General features: G+C 43.0%; 1 non-coding gene across 1 annotated transcript; it reads right to left on the reverse strand.

The window, feature by feature from the left end:
* Positions 1-18,367: 18,367 nt before the first annotated feature.
* Positions 18,368-18,474, reverse strand: LOC122660641. Its single transcript, XR_006332748.1, has one exon. It is a non-coding gene; the product is annotated as a small nucleolar RNA R71 (small nucleolar RNA).
* Positions 18,475-23,283: the final 4,809 nt, after the last annotated feature.

Raw genomic sequence — 23,283 nt, forward strand, 5'->3', positions numbered from 1 at the left:
AAATCCCAACATAAATGACAAATTCTGCTAATTTACAGATTGACCATCTCTTAGTTAAAATGATATAACTCCACCATCCGAACTTCATTTGTGTTGGTTCCAATTTTTTTGGAAACTAGACTCATGAGGATTTATTTTGTTAGAAGAAACCACTACCTAGATATGTCTCTAAGTTAGTTAAAAGTTTAGCTCAAGTTGCTGTCAAAATCTGATTTCTGCTGTTTTGACAGGTTGACCTTTGCATAATAAAAATAACATAACTTTATCATCTAATCTTATTTTCCTTTGATTCCAATTTTCCTAGAAACTAGATTCATAGAACTTCACTTTCATAGAAGGAACCATGATCCAATTATGCCTCTAAATGGACTGAAATTGCATTTCAATCCAAACAATTCTGTAGATGAATTCTCTGGGCGATGGCATTGGGCGATGCAGCAAGGCCCAGTGACATCACCCAGAGTGGGAAATTGCTGTATTTTAATGTACAGATGTGTGAGGACCACCCAAAATGAAAATGGACACCCTCCAGTGATAGAGGGGACTCTGAGGGACCACCTCATATCCCTGGTTCGCTGTGGATCTCACCAGAGAGCCCAGAATCACTGAGAATCAGTTTAAAAACTCATTTTTAAAAGAGACCTTCACTGCCAAACAAGCCTCAGTGAAGGCTGGGCCTATAAATAGATGAGCTCTGAGCTCATTTAGAGCTCTAAATTCCTGCTGAAACCGTAGAGAGGAAAGAAGAGAGAAAAGAGAAGGGAAAAGAGAGGAAAGGATAGGGAGAAGAAGAAGGAAAGGAAGGAGAAGAAGAGGGGAAGCTGCTCCTACACCAAGGCTGGAATTTCTTGGCCTCCAAGCATATCTCAGGTATAAATATATATAACTACACCTGTTGTTTCCCTCTTTCTGAGCCAATACATGTGATGTTTTTGCTCTCTGGACAGCCTAGAGCAACTAGGATCTGCCCTGGACAGCTGCAGATCTGCCATGCAAGCCTAAGCATGGAAGATCTGTGATTTTTATCTAATTTTATAATTCTGTTATGCTGTTCTTGAGAGCCGAATCTGGCTGTGCATGGCTGCACTGCCCAGATCTATTGTTAGCTTGTTAATTGGAGTCTTGGGTATAAGTTTGGGCTGCAAAGACCAAACCCTAGATGGTTGCAGCCCTGAACCCTTATTATTCATGCATTTCCAGCCCGGCATGTGGCTGAAGCCTGCTCCCAAGCTTGACCAGAACCCTGTGACACTATTCATCTGGGTTGCTTGGGCTGTCAGCCTGATAGTGGATTTATTGGGCGATCAGCCTAGGGCAGATTGGAGGCCATCACTGGGGCCACACAACGCCCCTGACATGCAAAATATCCAATACGCCCTCAGCCTACAAAACCTAACCTTGGAAACTCAGCCCAAGGCCAATTCTGCAGGCACTGGGTGATGCAGTAAGGCCCAGTGCAAGGCCCAGTGATGGAATCTTTTAGGAATGAAGGGGCAGATCTGTAATTTCCTGATGGCCTTGATCCCTGGACACTGTGGGATGTGGGAAATGACAAAAATGCCCTTCCTCCACATCTATCCATATGTGAAAAATATTTTGGAACCCCAAGTAGGCCCTACATGTGACTGTGCACTGCTGTGCTTAATTCTACATCACTGACCTAAAGTGGACAGCAGTGTAATTATGTCATAGACTGTTGTGGGACCATGTTCTGACCTAGAGGCAGGTATGGGCACTAACAGATGACCAATTAGCCCCTGAACCCTAGGCACTTGCCCATGCACCGGGACTGGGGCCTAAAGCCCAAAGCAAGGCCCGGAGAATTGGAAGTGATCTCGGATTGAGCACCGAGTAAGACTTAGGAGCATAGACTAACACTGGGTTATCCAAAATAGTTTGAATAATTAAAATAACATATTTCTAATTTATTGCTTTAGGATTTGTTTCCGTGCTCGAGGTGCACAGCCAGATATCAACCGGAACTGAACAAACATTTGAACTAGTAGGATCAAACCAAGGTGAGTGGAATTACACCATGAGTTTAGGTGTAACATGACTGATGGGTCATGACAACAACAACAATATTTACTGTCTTTAATTATTTTAAATTGATTTATATTCTCATTTAAATTCTGAATCTTATCTTATGAACATTGGAAATGTATGATAATGCTTTTGTATGTGAAATTGCTAGAATAGATGCCGTAGCCGGCTTGGAAATGAGGCTTGTGGTAGCCCGTATTATGGGATACGGTTGACACCGCCTGACTCATACGATGCCATATAGACATGGGGCTAGAGTTTCATCACCCGTGCTACACACCCTTGCCAACAGGGGTTAAGGTGTTGGATGCCTGTGGGGGTGACCGTATAATCCTTGAGCTATATGCCGGGTTTTAAGCCACAATTCAATTATGAGCTATATGCCGGGCTTAGAACCATAATAAGGAAAAGAAATGTGATTATGAGCTTTATGCCGGGCTTTATGCCACAATATAATCCAAAAGAAAATGAATGTGATTATGAGCTATATGCCGGGCTTTATGCCACAATATAATCCAAAAGCAAAGAAATGTAATTATTAAGTTAAGTGCCAATAGTTACCTCACAAGTTAATCACAGAGGGCTGGTCGGGTTGACTTTGGTGAATGGATGCGGGAGTTGACTGGTCCTCTCCGACAACCCAATGGGTGTATCGCGGGAAGGGGTAACCAAGCCCGCACCAGGGATACATGTATTGAGGATTGTAATAGCACTGATCTGACTTAGTTGTGATGTTAGGTGGCTAATAAATAAAATGAATTGCACCTCATGTAGGACTCATTTGGTTGCGTTTGCCTCCGATGTGCTTGGATGTGCATGCATGGTTTATGTTTCATTCACGGGTTTCTCGTATGAGGCCTCCCCCTACACTCTCTCACACTCTTATTCACTTCCATAGGCGCCAACATATGTGCAATGGGGTGATTTTGAGCGGGAATCGTTGCGCTTATACAAATTCCATTTGAAGTAATTGGTGAGTGGGTTTGGGTGACTGTTTGAGCTTGTTTACTATTGCTTATTCATGCATTTATGAATTATATTGTGACATTATCATTCAAGCATGATTGCATATTTGCATTTATTCTTATTCGATGATGATGATTTGGATGATATGGATTTGTGTTGGGTTACGGTGCCGGGAAGTACTGGCACCGGAACCCCCGAATTACGTGGAATTGTATATTGCATCTCATTCTTGTCTGTATGCGCCGTGTTGTGCTGGTACCCGGGTGTTAGATGGAATGGGACGTTGACACACCCGGATGTACCTCTCAACACGATAGGATTCATGTAGTATATCGTGGTTAGGCTCGCTTCCCTATGCTACGACCCTTACCAACGGGGTTTAGGTGTTAGGTAGCCGCAGCACCCGGCGCCTGTGGAGAGTTAGAGAGGCCAGGCCGGGGTAGTAATGGTTATCGGGGTCCGCCTCTGGGTGGTGATGACTACGACCGGCGCGGGCTCCATAGTAATAATTGAGGTTGCATTATGGTGAGAATGGAAGGATCCACAATGTCTTCCCGAGTTATTGCAGTAGCATATACCCATTGACTTAGCATTGTGTGTTAGGTGGTAAATGAATTAATAATAGCATGCACCATGGACTATTTGTGATTGTGTGATTGTGCATCCCCTTTCTCTCTCACTAGCTCGGTGGAGCTAACCCCGTGTACACATTCTTTTTAGATTTGGATGCAGATGATTACTGTGGAGCCAGAGACCGTGACTGAGGATCATGGCGATGGTTGCCCATGATGATTGTGCCTACGGGTTGTACTGTTACTTGGGATCGTTTCCGTTTTATTATTATTTTAGAGCATTGTGCTTTGTATAAACTTTTATGTTTTACCTTTTTGGTAGCTACTTGATGGTCATAGGAATTTTGTAACTATGTTACTTATTATCATTAGCCAATGAACATCTTATAATCATTTCATTTACGCTCGCAAACTCGACCTGTCTTGGAATGTAATATTCATTTGTCTTTCGCACTCGATATTATTGTATTTTAATATTGGTTTATGACTGTGAGTTGGCCACTGCATCGAGATCCTGGCGGTGAGGTGGGATGACGCGTGTCACCCCAATCATACCCTGATATTGTATTCTATCCCTTGTCGGGATAGGGGTGTGACAACATGGTATCAGAGCAATGATGCTCTGCACCAACCACAGTCTTGCGGACTCTTGATTTACTCTCCACAATTAGGTTCTAAATTAAAAATCTTCAAGAACATAAATGATTGTGTGCGGATTATAGGAGAAGACTCGATTGTGGTGAAACAAGGACTTAGAAGATAATAGATACCTCTCTTACCTAAAAGGAGAAGAGTTACCCTTGAGGATGAAGATCCTTAGACCCTATGAATGTAAGGACTCAAACCTTATGGATAGGGAAACCTAAATCTATGCGGGTAGAGACCCTTAAGGGGGTGCGTAGAATATAAACCTGTGGGTAGGTACTAGGAAAGGAAAGTAATAGGCTGGTTTGGGCTGTTTATTTGAGCAAGCCATGAAGGTCACGTGTATTTGGAAGTCACTCATAACACCTCAAGCTAGTGATGACTCTATTTGGACTTTACTTGGTCCATCCAAACCTTGTTTAGACTCATAGAGAAAGTCCTACACCGTGATTCGACTTTCCAAAGAAAGGACTTAGCGAACCGTACCGAGAACTTCTTGTTCTTGTGGATTGACCTAGATGACAGATATGTCCATAGGGATTTGAATGTAATTATTGAATCTATGCCTACATATTGGTGTGATAAATATATATAGATATCCCTTAGAACCTTGGACTTGTGTGACGAGTGATTCTCTGGTACTACAAGTATGACTTACCTCGACCTTGCCGTGAAACTAGTTGGAGCCCCGACCTTGGTTGACCAAACCTTAGGTAATGAATAATGAATTTAATGACCGGATAGGTTAAATTATGGAGACCGCTTTGAAGAGTTGACTTGGACAAAAGCTAGTAAAGGTTGTTGGTTCTCGAAAGAGGACTGATGTGGACTCTTTCCTGTGGGATAACTGTGTTATAGGTTTAAAGGTTGTGAAAGCTAAAACTGAAGGATGTAACAAAACCTTCTCCAACGACAGATATGAATGGGGTAATGGGTCACCAAATGCGTTCCCTCCGTGATCGGGAGTGAACAATAGGAGATTCCATCAATATTCCAAATCATTCTAAAGTTGGGTTAGGTAATGAGACAACCAGATGTGAAAGCCTTCGAATGTGAACCCTATGTTGGGTCATGGACAAGTTAAATCCTCGTAACCCAAGAATGACCAGAGTATCGAAGGCTAGAGTGGTATCACCCGATCTGGAAGATCTAGGGAACCTTTGTTCCTTGAGACTTAACTTAGTAGTTGGAACCCTGTTTTCCTAGGGTTATTGTGAACCACACCCCTATGGTAATTTGACCCTGTAAGGAAAAGAGAATTGTGGAACCTGACTTGCTGTGACATGTAGGCACTGCCTCATCTTGACCCGACCTTTGACTTAGTTTAAGATGTGGGTGACTTGGGATGTTGTTATCCAACAGCCCTTATCACTTGAGACCCTAGCTGCCTCAAATTTCGGGGACGAAATTTCGGAGAATGTTATACCCGCACCCCGGGAGTATAATTAATTATTAATTCTTCCCCGTGACGTGTAGTTATCACTGCCACGTATGCCGGTGAGTTGTTCTCACTGGTGGTCAAACCCAGCTATATTGACCATAGTACGAGGTTGCCTGTGGAAACTAGTCGGGACCACGGAGGTTGCACCTTGACATGTCAGGGGTAAGTAGTTGACCAAATTTTGTTGTGTGCTTACTGCCCTCTCAAAGCCCTCGAAGTGTGGTCCAAAGGCCCTGACCTCTTATGGTGGGAACCACCTTCCTACTCGCATCGGAGGCAAGGTTACTGGCTGCCTCCGACCCTGCATCCAATGCTGCTAACAAGGACCCTTGTGGGTGAGACCCTGTGGCTAAGGTGCTATTGGTGCCCTGCCATGTTTGACCCTACCCAAATAGACCCTAGGTTACACTTATGAGGCCTTATCCAAATAGGCCAATAAATGTGAATTCTATATGAGAGAGAGGGGTAAGACTATTCCTTAGTCTTTCTTTTTTCTTTCTCTTTCCTAACCTAATCGTGAAAGGAGAGGAGAGCTTTGAAGAGAGGAGGCGGCAAGGAGGAGAAGGAGGAGAAGGAAGGGAAGAAGAAGAAGGAAACGGCTGCTGGGTTTGGAGCTTTAAAGAGGGCACCTCATGTGTACCTCAAACCAGGTAAGCCAAGTGCCCTTTTCCCCCATTTTTCTCTCTTCCCCTTGCTCGTTTGAGCTTGGGTGGTTCGTTGGTTGCAGCCCCAAGATGGGGATTTCTTTTTGGAAACCCAAAGGGTTAGCTCGAGCCATGTGTAGTTTTCCCTTGTAGGATGCTATCCCATTTTCATTACAATCCTATAAAGACCTCTATTTTGACCTCTTGCTGAATCTATTTGATTCTAAAGCTTCAACCACCAAAGAAAACCCCAAATCTGGATTTTTGAGCTTTTGATCCTTTAAACCCCCTTAAATCTTTGAATGTTGGGTGTTTCTAAGACCCAAATAGACTCCAAGACACCCCTCCCTAGTCCCTTGAGGCTTAGAGAACCAAATGGGACAACCCGGGCTTTTAAAGACCTTGAAATCACACTTGGGTTGCATCGGAGGCAAGATGCGTGAGTCCGATGTTTGCCTCCGATGTGTCCCGAGCCTGCAGGGAAGGTCGGAGGCAAGGTCGGAGGCAGCCCGCTGAGTCCGACGTTGCCTCCGATGCAGTTTTTAAGGCTTATAACTTATGTAAACGGTGGGGTTTCTCTATGAGGCCTCCCCTACACTCTCTCACACTCTTATTCACTTCCATAGGCGCCAACATATGTGCAATGGGGTGATTTTGAGCGGGAATCGTTGCGCTTATACAAATTCCATTTGAAGTAATTGGTGAGTGGGTTTGGGTGACTGTTTGAGCTTGTTTACTATTGCTTATTCATGCATTTATGAATTATATTGTGACATTATCATTCAAGCATGATTGCATATTTGCATTTATTCTTATTCGATGATGATGATTTGGATGATATGGATTTGTGTTGGGTTACGTCTGGGAAGTATCGCACCGGAACCCCGACTACGTGGAATTGTATATTGCATCTCATTCTTGTTCAGTATGCGCCGTGTTGTGCTTGGTACCGGGTGTTAGATGGAATGGGACGTTGACACACCGGATGTACCTCTCAACACGATAGGATTCATGTAGTATATCCGTGGTTAGGCCTCGTCCCTATGCTACGACCCTTACCAACAGGGGTTTAGGTGTTGGGTAGCCGAGCACCGTCGCCTGTGGAGAGTTAGAGAGGCCAGGCCGGGGTAGTAATGGTTATCGGGGTCTCGCTCTCGGGTGGTGATGACTACGACGCGCGGGCTCCATAGTAATAATTGAGGTTGCATTATGGTGAGAATGGAAGGATCCACAATGTCTTCCCGAGTTATTGCGTAGCATATACCCATTGACTTAGCATTGTGTGTTAGGTGGTAAATGAATTAATAATAAGCATGCACCATGGACTATTTGTGATTGTGTGATTGTGCATCCCCTTTTCTCTCTCACTAGCTCGGTGGAGCTAACCCCCGTGTACACATTCTTTTTAGATTTGGATGCGGATGATTCGTGGGAGCCAGACCGTGATCGAGGATCATGGCGATGGTTGCCCATGATGATTGTGCCTACGGGTTGTACTGTTACTTGGGATCGTTTCCGTTTTATTATTATTTTAGAGCATTGTGCTTTGTATAAACTTTTATGTTTTACCTTTTTGGTAGCTACTTGATGGTCATAGGAATTTTGTAACTATGTTACTTATTATCATTAGCCAATGAACATCTTATAATCATTTCATTTACGCTTCCGCAAACTCTGACCTGTCTTGGAATGTAATATTCATTTGTCTTTCGCACTCTGATATTATTGTATTTTAATATTGGTTTATGACTGTGAGTTGGCCATCGACGAGATCCTGGCGGTGAGGTGGGATGACGCGTGTCACCCCAATCATACCCTGATATTGTATTCTATCCCTTGTCGGGATAGGGGTGTGACAACATGGTATCAGAGCAATGATGCTCTGCACCAACCACAGTCTTGCGGACTCTTGATTTACTCTCCACAATTAGGTTCTAAATTAAAAATCTTCAAGAACATAAATGATTGTGTGCGGACATAGGAGAAGACCCGATTGTGGTGAAACAAGGACTTAGAAGATAATAGATACCTCTCTTACCTAAAAGGAGAAGAGTTACCCTTGAGGATGAAGATCCTTAGACCCTATGAATGTAAGGACTCAAACCTTATGGATAGGGAAACCTAAATCTATGCGGGTAGAGACCCTTAAGGGGGTGCGTAGAATATAAACTCGTGGGTAGGTACTAGGAAAGGAAAGTAATAGGCTGGTTTGGGCTGTTTATTTGAGTAAGCCATGAAGGTCACGTGTATTTGGAAGTCACTCATAACACCTCAAGCTAGTGATGACTCTATTTGGACTTTACTTGGTCCATCCAAACCTTGTTTAGACTCATAGAGAAAGTCCTACACCGTGATTCGACTTTCCAAAGAAAGGACTTAGCGAACCGCACTGAGAACTTCTTGTTCTTGTGGATTGACCTAGATGACAGATATGTCCATAGGGATTTGAATGTAATTATTGAATCTATGCCTACATATTGGTGTGATAAATATATATAGATATCCCTTAGAACCTTGGACTTGTGTGACGAGTGATTCTCCGGTACTACAAGTATGACTTACCTCGACCTTGCCGTGAAACTAGTTGGAGCCCCGACCTTGGTTGACCAAACCTTAGGGTAATGAATAATGAATTTAATGACCGGATAGGTTAAATTATGGAGACCGCTTGAAGAGTTGACTTGGACAAAAGCTAGTAAAGGTTGTTGGTTCTCGAAAGAGGACTGATGTGGACTCTTTCCTGTGGGATAACGTGTTATAGGTTTAAAGGTTGTGAAAGCTAAATCGAAGGATGTAACAAAACCTTCTCCAACGACGATATGAATGGGGTAATGGGTCACCAAATGCATTCCTCCGATCGAGTGAACAATAGGAGATTCCATCAATATTCCAAATCATTCTAAAGTTGGGTTAGGTAATGAGACAACCAGATGTGAAAGCCTTCGAATGTGAACCCTATGTTGGGTCATGGACAGTTAAACTCGTAACCCAAGAATGACCAGAGTAGCATCAAGGCTAGAGTGGTATCACCCGATCTGGAAGATCTAGGGAACCTTTGTTCCTTGAGACTTAACTTAGTAGTTGGAACCCCGTTTTCCTAGGGTTATTGTGAACCACACCCCTATGGTAATTTGACCTGTAAGGAAAAGAGAATTGTGGAACCCGACTTGTCGTGACATGTAGGCACTTGCCTCATCTTGACCCAACCTTTGACTTAGTTTAAGATGTGGGTGACTTGGGATGTTGTTATCCAAATTGCCCTTATCACTTGAGACCCTAGTCGCCTCAAATTTCGGGGACGAAATTTTGGAGAATGTTATACCCGCACCGGAGTATAATTAATTATTAATTCTTCCCGTGACGTGTAGTTATCATCGCCACGTATGCCGGTGAGTTGTTCTCACCGGTGGTCAAACCCAGCTATATTGACCATAGTACGAGGTTGCCTGTGGAAACTAGTCGGGACCACGGAGGTTGCACCTTGACATGTCAGGGGTAAGTAGTTGACCAAATTTTGTTGTGTGCTTCTGCCCTCTCAAAGCCCTCGAAGTGTGGTCCAAAGGCCACGACCTCTTATGGTGGGAACCACCTTCCTACTCGATCGGAGGCAAGGTTACTGGCTGCCTCCGACCCCGCATCCAATGCGCTAACAAGGACCCTTGTGGGTGAGACCCCGTGGCTAAGGTGCTATTGGTGCCCTGCCATGTTTGACCCTACCCAAATAGACCCTAGGTTACACTTATGAGGCCTTATCCAAATAGGCCAATAAATGTGAATTCTATATGAGAGAGAGGGGTAAGACTATTCCTTAGTCTTTCTTTTTTCTTTCTCTTTCCTAACCTAATCGTGAAAGGAGAGGAGAGCTTTGAAGAGAGGAGGCGGCAAGGAGGAGAAGGAGGAGAAGGAAGGGAAGAAGAAGAAGGAAACGGCTGCTGGGTTTGGAGCTTTAAAGAGGGCACCTCATGTGTACCTCAAACCAGGTAAGCCAAGTGCCCTTTTCCCCCATTTTTCTCTCTTCCCCCTTGCTCGTTTGAGCTTGGGTGGTTCGTTGGTTGCAGCCCCAAGATGGGGATTTCTTTTTGGAAACCCAAAGGGTTAGCTCGAGCCATGTGTAGTTTTCCCTTGTAGGATGCTATCCCATTTTCATTACAATCCTATAAAGACCTCTATTTTGACCTCTTGCTGAATCTATTTGATTCTAAAGCTTCAACCACCAAAGAAAACCCCAAATCTGGATTTTTGAGCTTTTGATCCTTTAAACCCCCTTAAATCTTTGAATGTTGGGTGTTTCTAAGACCCAAATAGACTCCAAGACACCCCTCCCTAGTCCCTTGAGGCTTAGAGAACCAAATGGGACAACCCCTGGGCTTTTAAAGACCTTGAAATCACACTTGGGTTGCATCGGAGGCAAGACTGCGTGAGTCCGATGTTTGCCTCCGATGTGTCCCGAGCCTGCGCAGGGAAGGTCGGAGGCAAGGTCTGAGGCAGGCCCGCCGAGTCCGACGTTGCCTCCGATGCGCTTTTTAAGGCTTATAACTTATGTAAACGGTGGGGTTTCTCTATGAGGCCTCCCCTACACTCTCTCACACTCTTATTCACTTCCATAGGCGCCAACATATGTGCAATGGGGTGATTTTGAGCGGGAATCGTTGCGCTTATACAAATTCCATTTGAAGTAATTGGTGAGTGGGTTTGGGTGACTGTTTGAGCTTGTTTACTATTGCTTATTCATGCATTTATGAATTATATTGTGACATTATCATTCAAGCATGATTGCATATTTGCATTTATTCTTATTCGATGATGATGATTTGGATGATATGGATTTGTGTTGGGTTACGGTGCCGGGAAGTACTGGCACCGGAACCCCCGAATTACGTGGAATTGTATATTGCATCTCATTCTTGTCTGTATGCGCCGTGTTGTGCTGGTACCCGGGTGTTAGATGGAATGGGACGTTGACACACCCGGATGTACCTCTCAACACGATAGGATTCATGTAGTATATCTGTGGTTAGGCTCAGTTCCCTATGCTACGACCCTTACCAACAGGGGTTTAGGTGTTGGGTAGCCAGAGCACCTGCTGCCTGTGGAGAGTTAGAGAGGCCAGGCCAGGGGTAGTAATGGTTATCCGGGTCCGCCTGCGGGTGGTGATGACTACGACCGGCGCGGGCTCCATAGTAATAATTGAGGTTGCATTATGGTGAGAATGGAAGGATCCACAATGTCTTCCCGAGTTATTGCAGTAGCATATACCCATTGACTTAGCATTGTGTGTTAGGTGGTAAATGAATTAATAATAGCATGCACCATGGACTATTTGTGATTGTGTGATTGTGCATCCCCTTTTCTCTCTCACTAGCTCGGTGGAGCTAACCCCCGTGTACACATTCTTTTTAGATTTGGATGCAGATGATTACTGTGGAGCCAGAGACCGTGACTGAGGATCATGGCGATGGTTGCCCATGATGATTGTGCCTACGGGTTGTACTGTTACTTGGGATCGTTTCCGTTTTATTATTATTTTAGAGCATTGTGCTTTGTATAAACTTTTATGTTTTACCTTTTTGGTAGCTACTTGATGGTCATAGGAATTTTGTAACTATGTTACTTATTATCATTAGCCAATGAACATCTTATAATCATTTCATTTACGCTTCCGCAAACTCTGACCTGTCTTGGAATGTAATATTCATTTGTCTTTCGCACTCTGATATTATTGTATTTTAATATTGGTTTATGACTGTGAGTTGGCCACTGCATCGAGATCCTGGCGGTGAGGTGGGATGACGCGTGTCACCCCAATCATACCCTGATATTGTATTCTATCCCTTGTCGGGATAGGGGTGTGACAACATGGTATCAGAGCAATGATGCTCTGCACCAACCACAGTCTTGCGGACTCTTGATTTACTCTCCACAATTAGGTTCTAAATTAAAAATCTTCAAGAACATAAATGATTGTGTGCAGACATAGGAGAAGACTGATTGTGGTGAAACAAGGACTTAGAAGATAATAGATACCTCTCTTACCTAAAAGGAGAAGAGTTACCCTTGAGGATGAAGATCCTTAGACCCTATGAATGTAAGGACTCAAACCTTATGGATAGGGAAACCTAAATCTATGCGGGTAGAGACCCTTAAGGGGGTGCGTAGAATATAAACCTGTGGGTAGGTACTAGGAAAGGAAAGTAATAGGCTGGTTTGGGCTGTTTATTTGAGTAAGCCATGAAGGTCACGTGTATTTGGAAGTCACTCATAACACCTCAAGCTAGTGATGACTCTATTTGGACTTTACTTGGTCCATCCAAACCTTGTTTAGACTCATAGAGAAAGTCCTACACCGTGATTCGACTTTCCAAAGAAAGGACTTAGCGAACCGTACCTGAGAACTTCTTGTTCTTGTGGATTGACCTAGATGACAGATATGTCCATAGGGATTTGAATGTAATTATTGAATCTATGCCTACATATTGGTGTGATAAATATATATAGATATCCCTTAGAACCTTGGACTTGTGTGACGAGTGATTCTCTGGTACTACAAGTATGACTTACCTCGACCTTGCTGTGAAACTAGCTGGAGCCCTGACCTTGGTTGACCAAACCTTAGGGTAATGAATAATGAATTTAATGACCGGATAGGTTAAATTATGGAGACTGCTTGAAGAGTTGACTTGGACAAAAGCTAGTAAAGGTTGTTGGTTCTCGAAAGAGGACTGATGTGGACTCTTTCCTGTGGGATAACTGTGTTATAGGTTTAAAGGTTGTGAAAGCTAAAACTGAAGGATGTAACAAAACCTTCTCCAACGACAGATATGAATGGGGTAATGGGTCACCAAATGCGTTCCCTCCGTACTGGGAGTGAACAATAGGAGATTCCATCAATATTCCAAATCATTCTAAAGTTGGGTTAGGTAATGAGACAACCAGATGTGAAAGCCTTCAGAATGTGAACCCTATGTTGGGTCATGGACAGGTTAAATCCTGTAACCCAAGAATGACCAGAGTACTGAAGGCTAGAGTGGTATCACCCGATCTGGAAGATCTAGGGAACCTTTGTTCCTTGAGACTTAACTTAGTAGTTGGAACCCTGTTTTCCTAGGGTTATTGTGAACCACACCCCTATGGTAATTTGACCCTGTAAGGAAAAGAGAATTGTGGAACCTGACTTGCTGTGACATGTAGGCACTGCCTCATCTTGACCCGACCTTTGACTTAGTTTAAGATGTGGGTGACTTGGGATGTTGTTATCCAACAGCCCTTATCACTTGAGACCCTAGCTGCCTCAAATTTCGGGGACGAAATTTTGGAGAATGTTATACCCGCACCCCGGGAGTATAATTAATTATTAATTCTTCCCCGTGACGTGTAGTTATCACTGCCACGTATGCCGGTGAGTTGTTCTCACTGGTGGTCAAACCCAGCTATATTGACCATAGTACGAGGTTGCCTGTGGAAACTAGTCGGGACCACGGAGGTTGCACCTTGACATGTCAGGGGTAAGTAGTTGACCAAATTTTGTTGTGTGCTTACTGCCCTCTCAAAGCCCTCGAAGTGTGGTCCAAAGGCCCTGACCTCTTATGGTGGGAACCACCTTCCTACTCGCATCGGAGGCAAGGTTACGGCTGCCTCCGACCCCGCATCCAATGTCGCTAACAAGGACCCTTGTGGGTGAGACCCCGTGGCTAAGGTGCTATTGGTGCCCCGCCATGTTTGACCCTACCCAAATAGACCCTAGGTTACACTTATGAGGCCTTATCCAAATAGGCCAATAAATGTGAATTCTATATGAGAGAGAGGGGTAAGACTATTCCTTAGTCTTTCTTTTTCTTTCTCTTTCCTAACCTAATCGTGAAAGGAGAGGAGAGCTTTGAAGAGAGGAGGCGGCAGGAGGAGAAGGAGGAGAAGGAAGGGAAGAAGAAGAAGGAAACGGCTGCTGGGTTTGGAGCTTTAAAGAGGGCACCTCATGTGTACCTCAAACCAGGTAAGCCAAGTGCCCTTTTCCCCCATTTTTCTCTCTTCCCCCTTGCTCGTTTGAGCTTGGGTGGTTCGTTGGTTGCAGCCCCAAGATGGGGATTTCTTTTTTGGAAACCCAAAGGGTTAGCTCGAGCCATGTGTAGTTTTCCCTTGTAGGATGCTATCCTATTTTCATTACAATCCTATAAAGACCTCTATTTTGACCTCTTGCTGAATCTATTTGATTCTAAAGCTTCAACCACCAAAGAAAACCCCAAATCTGGATTTTTGAGCTTTTGATCCTTTAAACCCCCTTAAATCTTTGAATGTTGGGTGTTTCTAAGACCCAAATAGACTCCAAGACACCCCTCCCTAGTCCCTTGAGGCTTAGAGAACCAAATGGGACAACCCCGGGCTTTTAAAGACCTTGAAATCACACTTGGGTTGCATCGGAGGCAAGACTGCGTGAGTCCGATGTTTGCCTCCGATGTGTCCCGAGCTCCAGGGAAGGTCGGAGGCAAGGTCGAGGCAGGCCTGCTGAGTCCGACGTTGCCTCCGATGCAGTTTTTAAGGCTTATAACTTATGTAAACGGTGGGGTTTCTCTATGAGGCCTCCCCTACACTCTCTCACACTCTTATTCACTTCCATAGGCGCCAACATATGTGCAATGGGGTGATTTTGAGCGGAATCGTTGCGCTTATACAAATTCCATTTGAAGTAATTGGTGAGTGGGTTTGGGTGACTGCTTGAGCTTGTTTACTATTGCTTATTCATGCATTTATGAATTATATTGTGACATTATCATTCAAGCATGATTGCATATTTGCATTTATTCTTATTCGATGATGATGATTTGGATGATATGGATTTGTGTTGGGTTACGGTGCCGGGAAGTACGCACCGAACCCCAATTACGTGGAATTGTATATTGCATCTCATTCTTGTCAGTATGCGCCGTGTTGCCTGGTACCGGGTGTTAGATGGAATGGGACGTTGACACACCCGGATGTACCTCTCAACACGATAGGATTCATGTAGTATATCTCGTGGTTAGGCTCGCTCCCTATGCTACGACCCTTACCAACAGGGGTTTAGGTGTTGGGTAGCCGCAGCACCCGCCGCCCGTGGAGAGTTAGAGAGGCCAGTGCCAGGGGTAGTAATGGTTATCGGGTCCGCCTCCGGGTGGTGATGACTACGACGGCGCGGGCTCCATAGTAATAATTGAGGTTGCATTATGGTGAGAATGGAAGGATCCACAATGTCTTCCCGAGTTATTGCGTAGCATATACCCATTGACTTAGCATTGTGTGTTAGGTGGTAAATGAATTAATAATAGCATGCACCATGGACTATTTGTGATTGTGTGATTGTGCATCCCCTTTTCTCTCTCACTAGCTCGGTGGAGCTAACCCCGTGTACACATTCTTTTTAGATTTGGATGCGATGATTACCGTGGAGCCGAGACCGTGGATCGAGGATCATGGCGATGGTTGCCCATGATGATTGTGCCTACGGGTTGTACTGTTACTTGGGATCGTTTCCGTTTTATTATTATTTTAGAGCATTGTGCTTTGTATAAACTTTTATGTTTTACCTTTTTGGTAGCTACTTGATGGTCATAGGAATTTTGTAACTATGTTACTTATTATCATTAGCCAATGAACATCTTATAATCATTTCATTTACGCTTCCGCAAACTCTGACCTGTCTTGGAATGTAATATTCATTTGTCTTTCGCACTCTGATATTATTGTATTTTAATATTGGTTTATGACTGTGAGTTGGCCACTGCATCGAGATCCTGGCGGTGAGGTGGGATGACGCGTGTCACCCCAATCATACCCTGATATTGTATTCTATCCCTTGTCGGGATAGGGGTGTGACAATTGGAGTTTGTAGATATTTGATGCTAAAGGGGGCAGCTTGGGAATACATTATAAAAGAGGGGCTTGAATGTAATTTAGAAAGATAAAAGATTTAAAAGTCCTATTTATCTCTCCTTCCAATCATCACTTCATGATTATTCTCCATTATCTCTTTCTCTTTTTTCTAATTTTAAAACCCATCCCATCATCTCCCCATCTCTCTCTCATCTCCATCTCATACGTAGCCTAACTCTCTCTTTCTTTTTCTTATTTTAAAAACCACCCCATCATCTCTGCATCTCTCATCCCCATCTCATATGCAAACCTCTCTCTCTATCTCTTTTACTCTCCTATTCCAACCCGATTCTCCTTTATCTTTATCTTTTTCTAATTTTAAAAATCCATCTCACCTTTTCCCACAAATGAAGAGGGACTCGTTAAAAACGGGGGCAGAATACAGATTGGAGATCATCCACCCATCGAGAGCAAGAGAGGAGAGGGAATACGGTACTCATGCGGCCAAGAGAGGAGAGAGGATCTTAGGGTTTCTACTTGGAGACGTTGAGATCACCATTGCTGCCGTTGCTGCCATGAAGATCGACTGTAGTTGTGCTCCCCTGATCGCCATGTGTAGCTAAATTTCCAACCTATTCTCAGGGAGATGAAACTTTGTGAAGTTAATTTATTTTATTTTCTTTGCACATTGACTATTTGATGTTAAGACTTTTGTAACTCTTTGATCTGGTATAATGATGACATCTAGTTAGGATCTTTTGTTTCTGTGATTCAATTGATTCGTTCAAATAGTGGTTTTCTTTTTTCATGTGGTTGTACCAAAGATAGGTTATAACTGAACGAACTAAGCGTGCCAAGCCTCGTAGCGACGGACGATAGTACTCGTCAAGATACCCTATATCTAGGAGGAACCCTATACTTTGTAGTGTCATTGGGCTTGTAGCCGCAGTGAACCGTAATGTGCGAGATAGTGAATTAAAATAATCTAACAGAGTGAATTCGACCTAAGGATAGTTCTTCTCATCTTATCATTCACATTATTCTTTGTTTATCGTTGTTCTAGGTTCAATTTAATTTCTAGTTACCTTTAATTAGCTTAATTCATTCTTTACAATATTTCTTCCAGTTCCCCGTAGATCGACCCCTTACTTGCTACTTGCTAGTTTAATTTAGGGTTTTATTTTTGACCGATTAACAACACGATCAAAATTTTGGCGTCGTTGCCATGGAACCGAAGCACGGTTGCTAAGATTGATTGAGTTGTTTTGTGTTACATTGTTTTAGTTTTAATCTTATAATTCCAGAATTTTTTTTTAATCACTTTATTAGGTTAATTGTAGTATACCTAACATTCTCTTTGTTTGTGCAGGAAGCCGAGTAGGTCGAGTAAGGACAAGCTGTCCGTTTGGTTTACTTTTAATTCCTAGACTTTATGTAATGAGGGTTATTTTATGTAATTTTTTTTTTTTATTCCACCATTAGATTGGGTGTTTGGGTTTAATTTTAATTCCCCCAGTCCCTTAAGATCATTTGTGTAACTGTTCATCGGGGGCAGCACGTGGAATTGCACAACCGCCAACACCAAGTAAGTATTTTCGTTAGTTTTAAATTAGTTAATTTTTTTTTTTACTTTTTAGTTCTGATTTTTATTTTTTATTGAGTTTTTTTTTATTTAGTTATCACGTTTTAATTTCTAGTTTTAATTTCTGTTTAATTAGCACGTTCAACCTGTGTTGTGTTTTATGCATGGTCGGCGTTCTTTGCACCCCAACCTGACTGCTATTGACCTAGAAATAGAGCGATCTGTGGCTAGACCTAAGGATGATAGTAATAAAATGGGTGACAAAAACCAACCGAGAAGGCCACTAAGTGAGCACTTCACTCCAACTGCATATACCCCTACATCTTGTATTCAATTGCCTGCCATTTAGGCTGCTCAATATGAGATCAAGTCCAGCGTCATACAGATGTTACCATCCCATTATGGACTTGCTAATGAGAAGCCTTACAAGCATCTTGATGAGTTCTTAGAGGTGTGCTCAACAGTCCAAATCCAAAACCTCTCTGAAGATGCCCTAAACTTACTCCTATTCCCATTTTCCTTAAAGGACAAAGTCAAACACTGGCTTCATTCCCTAGATTCGGTCAGGATTTCTACATGGGCAGGGATGCAGCAGGAAGTTTTAAAAAAAAATTTCCCCATTGGCCGGACTAATAGCCTTAGAAGAGACATTACTAGTTTCTCCCAATTAGAGGGCAAACAATTTCATGAAGCATGGGAGAGACTCAGGGAATTACTTAGGAAGTGCCCCCACCATGTTGTCCCGAAATGGCAGTTAGTCCAGTGCTTTTATGATGGCCTCCGTGACCGATATAGGCAAATGGCAGACTCCTCTTATGGTGGAACATTTATACACAAGAATGAGACGGAAGCATGGGATCTTTTTGAAACCCTTAGTGAGAATTCCCAACATCATGCTTCGGCCTCTCGGACTGAGATTCCAGACATAGAGCAACCAAAGAAGGGTGGTCTCTATGAGATCAATCCAACTGTAGAGATGATTGCTAAGGTTGATATGCTGTCCAAGAAATTGGACTATCTGATGTTTGTAGGACAGCATTCTATGTCCCTTTCCCAATGAGTTTCCCTCCACCCAATCAGACTGAAGCATGTGCCTTATATGCTAACCCTAGTCACTATGTGACGAACTGCCCTTCGGCTGCACAATACCCTGAGTTTGTTCAAGAACAGGTGCAAATGGCTCAAAGTTTCCCTACACCGGGTAATGATCCCTTTTCCAATACTTATAACCCAGGATGGCGAAACCACCCAAACTTTTCATGGAGAAACTCAGTACCTAATAACCCTCCAAACCCACCATATAGGCCACCATTTAATGTTCAACCCAATGCCTATATGGGTGGACAGATACCATATCCTCAACCCCAACAGAATCAATCCTTTGAGGAGAAGGTGCTAAAAGCATTAAGTGGACTCAAGCAAAACACACAGCTGCTTCACTCACATACTCAGTCCATTAATAAGCTAGAGAACCAACTAGGTCAGCTAGTCGATGTTATAAGTAGAAGGGAGGCTAGCCAATTGCCAAGTCAGCCAATAGGTAACCCAAATAGTCAAACTAGTAGAGCGAAAGAGCAAGTCCAGTCGATCACAGTCCTATGAAGTGGCAAAAGGGTGGAAAAACCTGATGCACCCTTAGCCACTAATGAGACGTTGCCTACTAAGTCTCAAGGTCAAGGAGAGGCTGAGTCAACCCAAGAGAAATCCGGTGGTGATGTAGACACACATGATTTCATTACTGAAACACCACCTGTGAAACCCATTCATCAGTTCCCAAGGAAGGGGCTGCACATTCCTATTGTGGAGGGACCATCACCTGATTCTTACATTCCAAAGGTCCCTTTTCTCCAAGCCCTTCAGACACCATCTTACCCCCTTCAAGGTAAACAGGGTGAAAAGATGCAAGAGATGATCGACTTGTTCCAACAAGTTTGTATCAATCTCCCCCTCTTGGATGCTATCAAGCAAGTTCTTGCTTATGCTAAGTTTTTGAAAGACCTCTGCACCCAAAAGCGTAAGTTGAGAACTCAAATCCCTAAGACTGTCCATTTGACTGAATAGGTTAGTTCGATAATTTCCAGCCACTGACCCCCTAAGCTTAAGGACCCAGGTGCGCCTCTTATTTCTTGCATCATTGGAGATCTCTCCATAAGTAGGGCACTACTTGAATTAGGGGCTAGTGTGAATATTTTGCCTAGTTCAATCTATGACAGATTTGGTTTAGGAGATTTGAAACCCACTGAGGTTATCCTTCAGTTGGCTGATCGTTCAATCAAAATACCTCGTGGGTTGTTAGAAGATGTTTTAGTGAAGATGGAAGAATTGTACTTTCCTGTGGACTTCCTTGTCTCGGATATGGATACAGCAACCACACCCAAGCTTCCTCCTATCATTTTAGGGCGCACCTTCTTAGCTACTGCAAATGCTTACATAAATTGTAGATCGGGTGCCATGGACATCTCTTTTGGGAATAAGAAGCTTAGGCTCAACATCTTCAATGCATCCTTAGGTTCCTTTAGAGAAGAAGAGTGCTTTGCGTTGGAGTTATTAGACAACGTTGTGTCTAATCACACTTCTCACGTGCTTATTGATGACCCTTTGTAGTACTATGTAATGTTTGGAGATGAGTCTGAGGCATACACTAAAGAGGTGCATACTTTGCTAGATTCCTCACCCTCTTTAGAACAGCCACCTTGGACAGTTAGGTTTGAGCCGCTCCCCCCTGTGGTTACATCTCCCCAACCTTCTTCTAAACCGGCTCCTTGGTATGATTTGATCCTTGACCCTCCATGAGTCTGGCTGAGTCTGGCTGAAGACTTTAAACTTAGTGCTCTAGTGGGATGCAGCCCACTCTAGTTATTGCTTTCTTTATTATTTTTTTTTCTTTTCTACTGCTTTTGTTTTCTAGTAGTTGTGGCAGCGTTCATCTCGTATAGCGGATTTACTTCGTCATTGGTGATCACATCTTTGGATTCACTGCCTTGGCTCCTTCCTTTATTTCTGCATTCCTCTTACTATGATTTTCTATTTTTGTATGTCATTGGGGATAATGCCATTTAAGTTGGGGAGGGAGGATTTTGAAAAAAAATTCCTGCATATGACTCTCTGATTCATCTACATTCTTGGAAAACTCTCATGCACTCATTTTTATAATGATACTTTTACTTTACAGTGCATTTGACTCTAGGTTGTGAGAAAATTAATTCAACACAGTGTTAAGTATTGAACCTTTATTTTTCCGACTGTCATTTGTGAGCTTGCTTAATGCTTCTAAACACATAGGTCTACCTGGTTTGTGATATTTTGAATGTTTAGGCAAACCACTGCTTAATTGTGTTTGCATTCTCTTTTGTTTTGAAAAAAAAAATTTATGAGAGTTGAGTTCTGTTGCTTCATCTTAGTAACAAGAAGTCATAAAGGGAATGAACCAGGATTCAATCCACAATTTCCACTTTACGATAGATCTTGCATTTACAGATGAGGTGCGGTTTGAACCTCTCCCAAAAGGGATCAAGATGCCAGCCGTAGAACATTACGCCGGCACCACTGACCCAGAGGATCACCTGGAAACTTTTAAGTCCCTCCTATTCTTCCAAGGCGCTTCAGACGCTAGAATGTGCAAAGCCTTCCCCTCCACTCTGAAGGGGGCAATGCGTCAATGGTTTTCTCGTCTTCTACCACAATCTCTCTCTAATTTCATAGCCCTAGGCCGGGCCTTCTTGGCTCATTTTGTGAGCAGCAGGGTACACAAGAAGACAGCCACCAATCTATTGGCTATAAAGCAGCAGCCAGAAGAATCCATCAGAAGTTTTCTTACAAGATTTAATAAAGAAGCCCTGCAGGTGCAAGACTTGGATCCAATGGTGAAGTTTCAAGCTCTGCGAAGTGGAATTCGGGATATCGAGTTGAAAAAGTCATTAATCATGGACGAATCAGGAGATATGTATGAACTGTTCTCGATGTGTGAAAAGTATATCAACTTGGCTGAAGTCCTTGCGGCAGAAAGAGAAGGTAAAACTGAGAAGAAAGCTCAGGAGAAGAAGGAAGAAATCCCTAGAGAGGTCAGCGCGAAGCGAGAAGAGATGATGTGGATGGAAAGAAAAGGAGAGATGATAGGAAAGCTTGGGCTCCTAGGGCCACAGATGGAGAATTCGAACCAAGCTATACCGCCCGACCCACGCCCGCACACATATATTGAACGAGATCAAAGACCTTAACTTAGTGAATATACTTAATGCTACATGAACTTAAGCAACATGATCAGGAATCTTAAATGGAATAACTCGAGGGTGTACACAAAATAGCAGTACTCTGCAGAATCTAGCACATCATTTAGGTACGGGCATGTGTAGTGAATGAACTAACTATACCTTCCTATAATCTCCTGTCTTAAACAATGAACCAGGCTAGACCACTGACAAGTTATGTTCTAATGTAAATGAGGTGATATTGGTGGGGTCTAAATTTTTGTAAAGGACATAGATGCCCCTAGCTATACATTCCTATTTATCTATGTTTGAGTTTCCACATACATCACTCACATACAAGTTCATACACCCATGCTTATATACATTGTTTATGTATAGGTACATATACACGCAATAGATTTTCCTAAAAAAAAAAATTTTTTTTGCATTGCATTAGCATGTTTAATCTATATATTATTTGTTATTGTTTATTTTTTTTTATCAAATATATTTTTTGAATTATCCATAATGACCTACCAAGTGCCTTGGATGGTCCATAATACCCTTTTGGTGCAAAGCATTATAAGCCCAACCATTAAAACCACATTCCCTACTGTCTGTCATTCTTTGGGCATTTCACTGGGCGTTTGGCTCAATCACCAGTGCATCGCCCAGAGAATTGGGAGCTACTTTTTATGCATTCCAAGACTCATTCTTCTCATTCCTTTCTTCAATTTAAGAGCCCTAGACCCTCAAAGCTGCGTCCAAGGGAGGTTGTAGACTATTCCCCCATCATTCCAAAGCATTCCATCACCATTTCTTCGCACCCATACGTGCCCTAGGTAAGTTCTAATGGCTTTCCTTCCTTCTTTCTTCATTTCTATTTTTTTTTTTTTTTTATTCTTTTGATTTCAATTTGCAAAAACCTAATCTTCCTATTCTCTTTTTCTCTTTGCCACATTGCAGCAATGTCTACTAGTGGAAAGCATAGCACGACAAGGAAAGCGATGACCCGCATGCGTCTACGGTCTGATCTATCGCCACCATCACCATCGGCTATGCCATCTCCATCTTTCGGAGATGATTCTTCATCCGAAGACCACGAGTTTGACCAATATAGGTTTTCACGGTATGAACATGCCCATGATTGGGAGAGGTTCTCTTCCAAAAATATTATGAATGGAAGGATGGTGCAAGTGGAAGACTTCCACCAGTTCAGACTTTTTGTGAGGTTCAATGCCCTAGGTTGGGCACTGATGCTGTCTTTGACACTACCTTGCTATCCGAATCTGGTTTGGTACTTTTATTGCAATCTTATACCAGCTTTTGAGGTACAAGGCTTCGGACTCGAGGGTAGAGTGAA

Source organism: Telopea speciosissima, chromosome 4 (assembly GCF_018873765.1).
Source record: "Telopea speciosissima isolate NSW1024214 ecotype Mountain lineage chromosome 4, Tspe_v1, whole genome shotgun sequence".
In the NCBI taxonomy this organism is placed as follows: domain Eukaryota; kingdom Viridiplantae; phylum Streptophyta; class Magnoliopsida; order Proteales; family Proteaceae; genus Telopea; species Telopea speciosissima.